Raw genomic sequence first — 14,011 nt, forward strand, 5'->3', positions numbered from 1 at the left:
TGCATACCTGGTTATTTGTCACACCCTCTTGATCCAAGTTTCCAACAAGTTCTACAACCTCTGGCAGGGTACCGTGATCTCTCTGAGGCTACGGTTTTTCTCACCTGAAAAGTGGAATTACATATAGGGTTGTTAGAATTAAAACAACACATCACTGTCTATTAATGAGGGGGCTCACGACCTCTGCACATCAGACATGGTGCTGCCACACCCAGCCAATCAGCATTTACTCATTTTCATACATTCCTTCCTGAAGTATTTATTAGTGCCATGTACTGCAAGTTATTAGTGACTAAACAGTGGGCAAATCCAGTCCTATTTGTCAACCCCTCAAAGCCTCTCAGGTTTCTCATCTTTCTGAGCCCCTTTGCCACTTTATCATTTAACATTTATTCTCCCGAAGACATACTTAAGGGAGACAGTCACGTGAAACGAATCCAACGCTGTGTTTCCTTCCTTGGAGTCTTTTGATAGCTCCAGTCATGCACCGAATATAAGGCCCATCATGGCCTGGTGGTGCCTGTGCCTTTTGAGCGTCACTTTCTTCTATTTCAGTGTTCACTAACAAGAAACAGCCTGGAGGTCTTTGCCCTCAGTGTTCTCTGTGCACTGTTCCCCCAGCACAACTCTACTCCCTGCTTTGTCAATTCTAACGATATTTCAAAATTCTGCTTTTACATCACCACCTTTGTGATGCCTTCCCTGAAACACACCCCAGAGAAGTAATCACTCTTCCTTCTTAGTCCTTAGCTTGTCCATACTGCTGTCACTGCAATGTACTTTTGCACTGAATAGTGATCTTTTTTACTTACGTCTGTCTCTGTTACAGAGCTCCTTTAGGACAGAGATGTTGGCTTGTAAGTCTTTATAGAACCAAATAAATCCCTGAGATAATCAGTATTAGTAACTAATACTCATTTTGTTCCTGGGACAAGCTAATTTACTTCTGGGCCCAGGGCTTGTGCAATTGCTGTTCCCTCTTCTAGACCACTGTTCTTCCAGATGTTCAACGTGGCTTTTTGTCTCAGACTTCAGTTGATGTCACCACATCAGAGAGGCATTCCTTGACCACCCAATTAACATGGCACCCCAGTCACTCTCCATGTTACCTTGCTTATTGCTTTCATAGTATTTGTTATGGTCTAAAACAATGATTTGTTTGTGTATTGTCTCTCTCTCTTCACTAAAAAGGTCTATGACAGTAGGAGCCGTATTTGCCTAGCATCGGTGATTGGCACATGATCATATGAAGCCAACAAATATTTCTTAAATGAATTTGTTGTATGCATTTTTATAGGAGAAAAAACAAAAATAAGAAAATTAAAAGACATTCTAGAAGAAACAAAAATAAAAAAATTAGAAGACATTCTAGGTGGTGAGCTTTATGTTAAAGCAAAGTTTTTTGTTGTTTTTTTTTTTTTTTTTTTTTGGACAGGGCCTTGCTCTATTGTCTAGACCGTAGTACAGTGGTGCCATCTCGGCTCACTGCAACCTTCGCCTCCCAGATTCAAGCAATTCTTGTGCCTCAGCCTCCTGAGTAGCTGGGACCACAGGTGTGCACCACCACGCCCAGCTAATTTTTTTATTTGTAGAAGAGACAGAGTTTCACTACTTTACCAGCCTGGTCTCCAATTCCTGGCCTCAAGTGATCTGCCCACTTTGGCCTCCGGAAGTGCTGGGGTTATAGGCATGAGCCACTACACCAACTTTAAAGCAAAGTCTTTTTCTTTGCTTCCTGACTAGACTGTAAGATTCCAGAATCCAGTTTTATCATATTCTTTATACTTACTGAGCCAGGCCTAACACATAGTGTGTCCTAAATTGGTGGGTTCTTGGTCTCACTGACTTCAAGAATGAAGCTGCGGACCCTCGCGGTGAGCGTAACAGTTCTTAAAGATGGTGTGTCCAGACTTTGTTCCTTCTGATGTTCAGACATGCTCGGAGTTTATTCCTTCTGGTGGGTTCGTGGTCTTCCTGGCTTCAGGAGTGAAGCTGCAGACCTTCGCAGTGAGTGTTACAGCTCTTAAGGTGGTGCGTCTGGAGTTGTTAATCCCTCCAGGTGGGTTCATGGTCTCACTGGCCTCAGGAGTGAAGTTGCAGACCTTCGCAGTGAGTGTTACAGCTCATAAAGGTGGTGCAGACCCAAAGAGTGAGCAGCAGCAAGATTTATTGCAAAGAGCAAAAGAACAAAGCTTCCACAGTGTGGAAGGGGACCTGAGTGGGTTGCCGCTGCTGGCTCAAGAGGCCTGCTTTTATTCCCTTATCTGGCCCCACACACATCCTGCTGATTGGTCCATTGTACAGAGAGTTGATTGGTCCACTGTACAGAGAGCTGATTGGTCAATTTTGACAGGGTGCTGATTGGTGCATTTACAATCCATGAGCTAGACACAGAGTGCTGATTGGTGCATTTACAATCCTTTAGCTAGACACAAAAGTTCTCCAAGTCCCCACTAGATTAGGTAGACACAGAGCACTGATTGGTGCATTTACAAACCTTGAGCTAGACATAGGGTGCTGATTGGTGCATTTACAAACCTTTCCCTAGACATAAAAGTTCTCCAAGTCCCCACTAGACTAGCCAGACACAGAGCACTGATTGGTGCATTTACAAATCTTTAGGTAGACAAAGAGTGCTGATTGGTGCATTTACAATCCTCTAGTGAGACATAAAAGTTCTCCAAGTCCCCACCAGAGTAGCTAGATACAGAGTGCTGATTGGTGCATCTACAAACCCCAAGCTAGACACAGAGTGCTGATTGGTGCATACACAATCCTCCAGCTAGACATAAAAGTTCTCCAAGTCCCCACCCAACTCTGGAGCCCAGCTGGCTTCACCTAGTGGATCCCATGCCGGGGCTGCAGGTGGAGCTACCTGCCAGTCCCACGCCACGTGCCTGCAATAGCGCATGGTAGATTGATAAGTCTATTTTCTGTTGCCCCCTAATTTCTCAGCAATTAATCAATAAATTGAGTTTCTGTTGATAAAAGACTATGAGCTCCTTCTGTGGGAACATATAGGATTCTAAAACATTCAAGTAAACTGTCACTTTGCATTTGTGCTGGCATTTAGAGGTTATTGAGTCTTTTGGTAATTTGGGTAATGCAACAATCAAAGAATTCAAACATAAATTGGGCAAGATCCAAAGACTTGCGGGAAGTCGATACACATTTGCTAGAGATGGGCTGTAGGATTTATTAGCCAACTCAGACTAATGTGTTCTAATCTGGAATGGTGAGATCACCAGAAATCGATCCACCTGGATTAAATTAAATCAACAGTCTTCATGATACCTCCATTGAGTTAAGATCTAATGAAATGTACCATAAGAAATTTCCACTTATTAGACATCACTTAAAAATTAATAATAAAGGGATAATTATACTCATTAATGTATATAAATGAAATCAATGTAGTGAATTTCTACTTCATTTCAGTGTCAATAAAAGATTTATTTTCAAATGAACTCTTGAACTTCCATAATTGATAATTATTCAGCGATTATTCAAGCAATCATTATTCAATAAATTATTATTCAGCATATTTCTATTTATGTTCCATTAGAGCAGAACTTGTGTTTTATTAGTTCACCAGACTATCTAGTTTAACACATATTTATTATTCAAAATGTAGTGTCATAGAAGCCAAAGGAAAAGAATCTTCTAAGAAGGAAGAAATGGTCAATTATATCAAATGCTGGTAAGGATGGAGAACTATCCATTACATGCAGCAATAAAAAGGTTATTTATAACTTTTGCAAGTGTAGTTTTATTAAAATCTAGATTACAATGGGTTGACAAAAGAGTGATTGGAGATAATGTGAGGAAAAGTGTACATTACTCTTTCTGGAAGTTTAGCTGTTTAGAGAAAGCAAGATAGAGTGGTAGCTGGAGGAAAAAATAAAAATGGATGAAGGTTATTTTTTGTTTTGGGTTTTTGCTTTTATGATTTTTAATTGACATAATAATTGTACATATTTATGGGGTACAACATGATATTTTGAAATATGTAAGTGTGTAATAATCAAATCAGAGTAACTAGCATATTCATTACCTCAATGTTTTTGTTTTTTAATTCCATAGGCTTTTAATTGTAATTGGCAAAGGGAAAGAACCACTAAAGAGAAGAATTGAAAATATAGTATTCCAGGAATACTATGCAGCCATAAAAAAGGATGAGTTCATGTCCTTTGTAGGGACATGGATGAAGCTGGAAACCATCATTCTCAGCAAACTATCGCAAGGACAGAAAACCAAACACCGCATGTTCTCACTCATAGGTGGGAATTGAACAATGAGAACACTTGGACACAGGGTGGGGAACATCACACACTGGGGCCTGTTGTGGGTTGTGGGGAGGGAGGAGGGATCACATTAGGAGATATACCTAATGCTAAATTATGAGTTAATGGGTGCAGCACACCAACATGGCACATGTAAGCATATGTAACAAACCTGCACGTTGTTCACATGTACCCTAGAACTTAAAGTATAATTTAAAAAAAAAGAAAATATAGGAGGGAGGCCAAGCACAGTAGCTCATGCCTGTAATCCCAGCACTTCGGGAGGCTGAGATGGGCGGATCACTTGATGTCAGGAGTTCAAGACCAGTCTGGCCAACACGGCGAAACCCCGTCTCTACCTAAAACTACAAAAATTAGCCAGGCGTGGTGGTACATGCCTGTAATCCCAGCTACTGACAGGCTGAGGCAGAAGAATTGCTTGAACCCAGGAGGTGGAGGTTGCAGTGAGCCAAGATTGTACTACTGCACTCCAGCCTGGGCAACAGAGTGAGGCTCTTGTAAGATGGAAAGAAAGAAAGAAAAGAAAGAAAGAAAAAGAAAGTAAGAAAGAAAGAAAGAAAGAAAGAGAAAGAGAGAGAAGGGAGGGAGGGAGGGAAAGAAAGAGAAAATACAGGAGCAAGAAGGGATAATTAATAGCATAGGGCGGATTTCTTAACTAATATTCCCATGGATGTGTTATAGGTATGCCACAAGCTATTGATTCACTCACTCAGCCTTTGCAGCAGTCTGTGGGCAGAGACCATGGGCCAGTTTCCTGCATTATAAACAACCTTCTTTGGGGGTCCTCTGAGGTGATTTAGAGGAAAACAAAGTCTAATGGTATTCCTATGTACCCCAAAAGTGATGAGAATGATAAGCAAAATTCAGCTCTTCTTTCCCATACTAAATCTCAGAAAATTCAGCCAAAGGGCACGCTGCTGCCCATCATGGGCAAGGGGCCTATGGGGCTGCTGAAGATATTCATGTGTTAGATACCCTGGATGCATACCTAGATATTCATGTGTTAGATGACCTGGATTCATGTGTTAGATACCCTGGATGCATACCCTAGATACCCTGGATGCATGGGATGGCAGGAATCCCAAGGTGCAGCTAGTAGAGTGGGAGCACAAGGAGTCAGGACTGGGGCCCCAGGCAGGTGCAGCTCCAGGGAGTAACCCCAAAGAGCAAGCCCATATCTCAGTCTTCACATTAATTGGGCATGTCTGGACTTTTGGGGTTGAAATGTCCTTTTTGTGGTGTCCATGCCAGCTGCAGGGGATCTGCTCTCATAATGCAAATTACAGTTCCTTCATTATTTTGACTTATTTGAAATTAAAAACTCCAGCCAGGCGCAGTGGCTCATGCCTGTAAGTCCCAGTACTTTGGGACGCCAAGGTGGGCAGGTCATTTGAGCCCAGGAGTTCCAGACCCACCTGGGCAACATTGTGAAACCCTGTCTCTACTAAAAATACAAAAATTAACCAGATGTAGTGGTGCATGCCTGTAATCCCAGCTACTTGGGAGGCTGAGGTGGGAGGACCACTTCAGCCCAGGAGATCAAGGCTGCAGCAAGCTATGATTGTGCCACTGCACTCCAGCCTGAACAACAGAGCAAGACTCTGTCTAAAACAAAAAAGTTCATTTGAATTCAAAATTCACCTGAATTGTCATTCATTATATTTCTGTTACATTTCTTTTTTTTTTTTTTTTTTTTTTTTTTCTTGAGACGGAGTCTCGCTCTGTCGCCCAGGCTGGAGTGCAGTGGCGCGATCTCGGCTCACTGCAAGCTCCGCCTCCCGGGTTCACGCCATTCTCCTGCCTCAGCCTCCCGAGTAGCTGGGACTACAGGCGCCCGCTACCACGCCCGGCTAATTTTTTGTATTTTTAGTAGAGACGGGGTTTCACCGTGTTAGCCAGGATGGTCTCGATCTCCTGACCTCGTGATCCGCCCGCCTCGGCCTCCCAAAGTGCTGGGATTACAGGCGTGAGCCACCGCGCCCGGCCTCTGTTACATTTCTTAATGAAAGAAAAGAGGCCAGTGCAGTGGGTGGTTCACACCTGGCCAAGACAGGAGGATCGCTTGAGGCCAGGAGTTTTGAGACCAGCCTGGGCAACATAAAAAGACCCTATCTCTAAAATAATAATAATAATAATAATAATAATAAGGTGGGTGTGCTAGTGCATGCCTGTAGTCCTAGCTACCCAGGAGGTGGAGGCAACAGGATCACTTGAGACCAGGAGTTCAAGGTTGCAGTGAGCTATGATTGTGCCTGTACACTCCAGCCTGAGCAACAGAATGAGGTCCCGTCTCAAAAAAAGAAAAAGAAAAAAAAAAAACAGTTTTAGAGTCTTTGATGTAATTTCAATTGTAAATACTGAGTGGTTATTGCATTCAAAATTTCTTGTTAATGGAAACTATTGAAAATTCAGGCTGGGCGCAGTGGCTCACACCTGTAATCCCAGCACTTTGGGAGGCCAAGGCAGGTGGATTGCTTTGAGCTTAGGAGTTTGAGACTAGTGTGGGCAACACGGCCAAAACCCATCGCTACATAAAAATACAAAAAATTAGCTGGGCATGATGGTGCTCATCTGTAGTCCCAGCTATTCAGGAGGCTGAAGTGGGAGGATCACTTGAGCCTGGGAGGCAGAGGTTGCAGTAAGTCAAGATCATGCCACTGCACTCCAGCCTGGGCAACAGAGCGAGGCCCTGTCTTAAAAACAAAACAAAAGAAGAATTCAAAGAAAGCCAGGTGTAGTGGCTCACTCCTGTAATCTGAATACTTTGGGAGGCCAAAGCAGAAGGATCACATGAGGCCAGGAGTTTGAGACCAGCCTGAGCAACATAGCAAGACTCCATCTCTACAAAAAAAAAAAAAAGCCAGGCATTGTGGCACCCCTGCAGTCCTAGCTAATCTAGAGCATGAAGCAGGAGGATCACTTATGCCCAGGGATTTAAGGCTCCAGTGAGCTATGATAATGCCACTGCACTCCAGCCTGGGCAACAGAACAAGACCTTCTCTAAAAAAAAAAATTAAAAATACATAAAAATAAAAGTAAATTCAAAGAGATCATCATTTAAAAAAGGAAATGTGTATAGCCATTTCAAATTTTTTTAAGTATTACAATATGTCTTTTTTTTATTTTACTTTAAGTTCTGGGGTACATGTGGAGAACCTGCAGGTGTGTTACATAGGTATACAGGTGCCATGGTGGTTTGCTGCACCTGTCAACCTTCCATCTAGGTTTTAAACCCCGCATCCATTAGGTATTTGCCCTAACGCTCTCCCTCCCTTTGCCCCCTACCCCCCCACCAACAGGTCCCGGTGTGTGATGTTCCCCTCCCTGTGTCCATGTGTTCTCGCTGTTCAGCTCCCACTTATAAGTGAGAACATGCGGTGTTTGGTTTTCCGTTCCTGTGTTAGATTGCTGAAAATGATGGTTTCCAGCTTCAACCATGTACCTGCAAAGGACATGAACTCTTTCTTTTTTATGGCTCCATAGTATTCCATGGTATATATGCGCCACATTTTCTTTATCCGGTCTATCATTGATGGGCATTTGGGTTGGTTCCATGACTTTGCTATTGTAAACAGTGCTGCAATAAACATACATGTGCATGTGTCTTCATAGTAGAATGATTTATAATTCTTTGGGTTTATACTGAGTAATGGGATTGCTGGGTCAAATGGTATTTCTTGTTCTAGATACTTGAGGAATTGCCACACTGTCTTCCACAATGGTTGAACTAATTTACACTCCCACCAACAGTGTAAAAGCGTTCCGATTTCTCCACAGCCTCACCAGCATCTGTTGTTTCCTGACTTTTTAATAATCACCATTCTGACTGGTGTAAGATGGTATCTCATTGTGGTTTTCATTTGCATTTCTCTAATGACCAGTGATGATGAGCATTTTTTTTATATGTTTGTTGGCCACATAAATGTCTTCTTTTGAGAAGTGTCTGTTCATATCCTTTGCCCACTTTTTGATGGGGTTGATTGTTTTTTCTTGTAAATTTGTTTAAGTTCCTTATAGATTCAGGGTATTAGACCTTTGTTGGAAGGGTAGCTTGCAAAAATTTTCTCCCATTCTGTAGGTTGCCTGTTCACTCTGATGATAGTTTTCTTTGCTGTGCAGAAGCCCTTCAGTTTAATTAGATCCCATTTGTCAATTTTGGCTTTTGTTGTGATTACTTTTGTGTTTTAGTCATGAAGTCTTTGCCCATGCCTATGTCCTGAATGGTACTGCCTATGTTTTCTTCTAAGGTTTTTATGATTTGGGGTTTTACATTTAAGTCTTTAATGCATCTTGAGTTAATTTTTACATAAGATGTAAGGAAGTGGTCCAGTTTCTGTTTTCTGCATATGGCCAAGCCAGTTTTCCCAGCACCATTTATTAAATAGGGAATCCTTTCCCCATTGTTTGTTTTTGTTAGGTTTGTTGAAGATCAGATGGTTGTGATGCATGGTGTTATTTCTGAGGTCTCTGTTCTGTTCCGTTTGTCTATACATCTGTTTTGGTACCAGTACCATGCTGTTTTGGTTACTGTAGCCTTGTAGTATAGTTTGAAGTCAGATAGCATGATGCCTCCAGCTTTGTTCTTTTTGCTTAGGCTTGTCTTGGCTATGTGGGCTCTTTTTTGGTTCCATATGAAATTTAAAGTAGTTTTTTCCAATTCTGTGAAGAAAGTCATTGGTAGCTTGATGGGAATAGCATTGAATCTATAAATTACCTTGGGCAGTATGGCCATTTTCATAGTATTGATTGTTCCTATCCATGAGCATGGAATGTTTTTCCATTTGTTTGTGTCCTCTCGTATTTCCTTGAGCAGTGGTTTGTAGTTTTCCTTGAAGAGGTCCTTCACATCCCTTGTAAGTTGTATTCTTAGGTATTTTATTCTCTTTGTAGCAATTGTGAATGGGAGTTCACTCATGATTTAGCTATCTGCTTGTCTGTTGTGGGTGTATAGGAATGCTTATGAATTTTGCACATTCATTTTGTATCCTGACACTTTGCTGAAGTTGCTTATCAGCTTAAGAATTTTTGGGCTGAGACAATGTGGTTTTCTAAATATACAACTATGTCATCTGCAAACAGAGACAATTTGACTTCCTCTTTTCCTATTTAAATACGTTTATTTCTTTCTCTTGCCTGATTGCCCTGGCCAGAACTTCCAATACTACGTTAAATAGGAATGATGAGAGAGGACACCCTTGTGCTGGTTTTCAAAGGGAATGCTTCCAGCTTTTGCCCATTCAGTATGATATTGGCTATGAGTTTGTCATAAATAGCTCTTATTATTTTGAGATATGTTCCATCCACACCTAGTTTATTGAGAGTTTTTAACATGAAGAGATGTTGAATTTTATCAAAGGCCTTTTCTGCATCCATTGAGATAATCATGTGGTTTTTGTCATTGGTTCTGTTTATGTGATGGATTACATTCATTGATTTGAGTATGTTGAACCAGCCTTGCATCCCAGGCATAAAGTCGACTTGATCGTGGTGGATAAGATTTTTAATGTGCTGCTCGATTTGGTTTGCCAGTATTTTATTGAGGATTTTCACATCAATATTCATCAGGGATATTGGCCAGAAATTTTCTTTTTTTGTTGTGTCTCTGCCAGGTTTTCATATCAGGATGATGCTGGCCTCATAAAATGAGTTAAGGAGGAGTCCTTCTTTTTCTATTGTTTGAAATAGTTTCAGAACGAATGGTACCAGCTCCTCCTTGTACCTCTGGTAGAATTCGGCTGTGAATTCGTCTGGTCCTGGGCTTTTTTTGGTTGGTAGGCTATTAATTACTGCCTCAATTTCAGAACTTGTTATTGGTCTATTCAGGGAGTCTACTTCTTCCTGGGTTAGTCTTGAAAGTGTGTATGCGTCCAGGAATTTATCCATTTCTTCTAGATTTTCTGGGTTTATTTGCATAGTGGTGTTTATAGTATTCTCTGATGGTAGTTTATATTTCTGTGGAATCAGTGGTGATATCACCTTTATCATTTTTTATTGTGTCTATTTGATTCTTCTCTCTTTTCTTTATTAGTCTAGCTAGTGGTCCATCTATTTGGTTAATCTTTTCAAAAAAACCAGCTCCTGGATTCATTGAATTTTTGAAGGGTTTTTCATGTCTCTATCTCCTTCAGTTCTGCTCTGATCTTAGTTATTTCTTGTTTTCTGCTAGCTTTTGAATTTGTTTGCTCTTGCTTCTTTCATTCTTTTAATTGTGATGTTAATGTGTTGATTTTAGACCTTTCCAGCTTTCTGTTGTGGGCATTAAGTGCTATAAATTTTCCTCTTAACACCACTTTAGCTGTGTCCCAGAGATTCTGGTATGTTGTTTCTTTGTCCTCATTGGTTTCAAAAAACTCATTTATTTCTGCCTTAATTTTGTTATTTACCCAGTACTCATTCAGGAGGAGATTGTTCAATTTCCATGTAGTTGTGCGGATTTGAGTGACTTTCTTAATCCTGAGTTCTGATTAGATTGCACTGTGGTCTGAGAGACTGTTATGATTTCCATTCTTTTGCATTTGCTAAGGAGGGTTTTACTTCCAATTATGTGATTGATTTTAGAATATGTGCTATGTGGTGCTGAGAAGAATGTATACTCTGTTGATTTGGGTTGGAGAGTTCTGTAGATGTCTATTAGGTCCCATTGGTCCAGAGCTGAATTCACATCCTGAATATCCTTGTTAATTATCTGTCTCATTGATCTGTCTAATATTGACAGTGGGGTGTTAAAGTCTCCCATTATTATTGCGTGGGAGTCCAAGTCTCTTTGTAGGTCTCTAAGAACTTGTTTTATGAATCTGAGTGCTCCTGTATTGGTTGCATATATACTTAGCTCTTCTTGATGCATTGATCCCTTTACCGTAATGTAATGCCCTTCTTTGTCTTTTTTTATCTTTGTTGGTTTAAAGTCTGTTTTATCAGAGACTGGGATTGCAACCCCTCCTTTTTTTTTTTTTTTTTTTTTTTTTTTTTTTTTTTTGCGCTTGGTAAATATTCCTCCATCTCTTTATTTTGAGCCTATGTGTGTCTTTGCACGTGAGATGGGTCTCTTCAATATAGCACACTGAGGGGTCTTGACTCTTTATCCAATTTGCCAGTCTGTGTCTTTTAATTGGGGCATTTAGCCCATTTACATTGAAGGCTAACATTGTTATGTGTGAATTTGATCCTGCCATCATAATGTTAGCTGGTTATTTTGCACATTAATTGATGCAGTTTCTTCATAGTGTCATTGATCTTTATATTTTGGGTTGTTTTTGCAGTGGCTGGTACCAGTTTTTCCTTTCCATATTTAGTGCTTCCTTCAGGAGCTCTTGTAAGGCAGACCTAGTGGTGAGAAAAATCCCTCAGCATTTGCTTGTCTGTATAGGATTTTGTTACTCCTTTTCTTATGAAGCTTAGTTTGGCTAGATATTAAGGATGCTGAATGTTGGCCCCCACTCTCTTCTGGCTTGTAGGGTTTCTGCAGAGAGATCCACTGTTAGTCTGATGGGCTTCCCTTTGTAGGTGACCTGACCTTTCTCTCTGGCTGCCCTTAACATTTTTTTCCTTCGTTTTCATGTTGGAGAATCTGACCATTATGTGTCTTGGGGTTTCTCTTCTTGAGGAGTGTCTTAGTGGTGTTCTCTGTATTTCCTGAATTTGAATGTTGGCCTGTCTTGCTAGGTTGGGGAAGTCTTGTGGATAATACCCTGAAGTGTATTTTTCAACTTGGTTCCGTTCTCCCTATCACTTTCAGGTACACCAATCAATTGTAGGTTTGGTCTTTTCACATAGTCACATATTTCTTGAAGGTTTTTTTCATTCCTTTTCATTATTTTTTCTCTAATCTTGTCTTCATCCCTTATTCCGTTAAGTTGATCTTTAATATCCAATATCCTTTCTTCCGCTTGATCAATTCAGCTATTGATACTTGTGTATGCTTCACAAAGTTCTCCTGCTGTGTTTTTCAGCTCCATAAGGTCATTTATGTTCCTCTCTAAACTGGTTATTCTAGTTAGCAGTTCCTGTAACCTTTATCAAGGTTCTTAGCTTCCTCGCATTGGGTTGGAACATGCTCCTTTAGCTCAGAGGAGTTTGTTATTACCCATCTTCTGAAGCCCACTTCTGTCAATTCATCAAACTCATTCTCCGTCCAGTTTTGTGCCCTTGCAGGAGAGGAGTAGAGATCATTTGGAGGAGAATAGGCCTTCTGGTTTTTGGAATTTCCTGCATTTTTGCACTGCTTTTTCCTCATCTTCGTGGATTTATCTACCTTTGATCTTTGAGGCTGATGATCTTTGGATGGAGTCTTTACGTGGGGGTCCTTTATGCTGATGTTGATGTTGTGGCTTTCTGTTCGTTAGTTTTTCTTCTAGCAGTCAGGACCCGCTTCTGCAGGTCTGCTGCAGATTGCTGGAGGTGCACTCCAGACCCTGTTCACCTGGGTATCACCAGTAGAGCCTGCAGAACAACAAAGATTTCTGCCTGCTCCTTTCTCTGGAAGTTTCGTCCCAGAGGGGCACTGGCCTGATATCAGCTGAAGCTCTCCTGTAAGAGGTGTCTGTCAACCCATGTTGGGAGGTTATTCCCAGTCAGGAGGCACAGAGGTCAGGGACCCACTTGAGAAGGCAGTCTGTCCCTTAGAAGAGCTGGTGCACTGCGCTGGGAGAATCCCTTTTGTCAGGATCAGCTGCTCTCTTCAGAGCCAGCAAGCAGGAATGATTAAATCCGCTGAAGCTGCGCCCACAACCACCCCTTCCCCCAGGTGCTCTATCCCAGGGAGATGGGGGTTTTGTCTGTAAGTCCCTGACTAGGGCTGTTACCTTTCCTTCAGAGATGCCCTGCCCAGTGAGGAGAAATCTAGAGAAGCAGTCTGGCCACAGCTGCTTTGCCACACCCAGCCCAGAGCGCCCAGCCTCCTAAGCAATGTCAGGAGAAAACTGCCTTCTAAAATGTCAGTAATGGCAGATGCCCCTCCCCACACCAAGCTCGATTATTCCAAGTTGACTTCAGACTGCTGTGCTGGCAGCAAGAATTTCAAGCCAGTGGTTCTTAGCTTGCTCGGCTCCATGGAAGTGGAACCCACTGAGCTAGACCACTTGGCTTCCTGGCTTCAGCCCCCTTTCCAGGGGAGTAAACAATTCTGTCTCACTGGTGTTCCAGGCCCCACTGGGGTATGAAAAAATACTTCTGCAGTTAGCTCGGTGTCTGCCCAAACAGCCCCGCAGTTTTGTGCTTGAAACCCAGGGGCCTGGTGGGAATCTCCTGATCTGCAGAGTGCAAAAACCATGGAAAAAGTGTAGTAACCCGGCTGGGTAGCACAGTCCCAGGTGCCACTGGGGTATGAAAAAATACTTCTGCAGCTAGCTCAGTGTCTGCCCAAACAGCCACCCAGTTTTGTGCTTGAAACCCAGGGCCCCGGTAGGAATCTCCTGATCTGCAGATTGCAAAAACCATGGAAAAAGTGTAGTAACCCAGCTGGGTAGCACAGTCCCTCATGGCTTCCCTTGGCTAGGGGAGGGAGGTTCCTGGCTCCTTACACTTCCCGGGTGAAGCAACGCCCCACACTGCTTCTGCTTACTCTCCATGAGTTGGACCCACTGCCTAACCAGTCCCAGTGAGATGAACTGGGTGCCTCAGCTGGAAATGCAGAAATCAACCACCTTCTGCGTTGGTCTTGCTGGGAGCTGCAGGCCAGAGCTGTTCCTATTCAGCCATCTTGGCCCCTC

General features: G+C 42.1%; 1 protein-coding gene across 5 annotated transcripts in view; it reads right to left on the bottom strand.

Moving 5' to 3' along the window:
* OCIAD1 (OCIA domain containing 1) overlaps nt 1–14,011 on the bottom strand; it is a 59,556-nt gene that overhangs the window by 33,736 nt on the left and 11,809 nt on the right. Inside the window, exons 1-2 of one of the 5 annotated variants that reach the window (XR_010156312.1) lie at nt 1,790–2,078; nt 8–104 (exon numbers count right to left, since the gene is read on the bottom strand). The gene's annotated coding sequence lies outside the window, so the exon portion shown is untranslated. Of the gene's footprint in view, nt 1–7; nt 105–409; nt 670–1,789; nt 2,091–14,011 lie in introns of those variants that run through there. The other 4 variants (XM_063808877.1, XM_054683144.1, XM_009447938.5 and 1 more) reach the window with 4 other exon arrangements.

Source organism: Pan troglodytes, chromosome 3 (assembly GCF_028858775.2).
Source record: "Pan troglodytes isolate AG18354 chromosome 3, NHGRI_mPanTro3-v2.0_pri, whole genome shotgun sequence".
NCBI lineage: Eukaryota > Metazoa > Chordata > Mammalia > Primates > Hominidae > Pan > Pan troglodytes.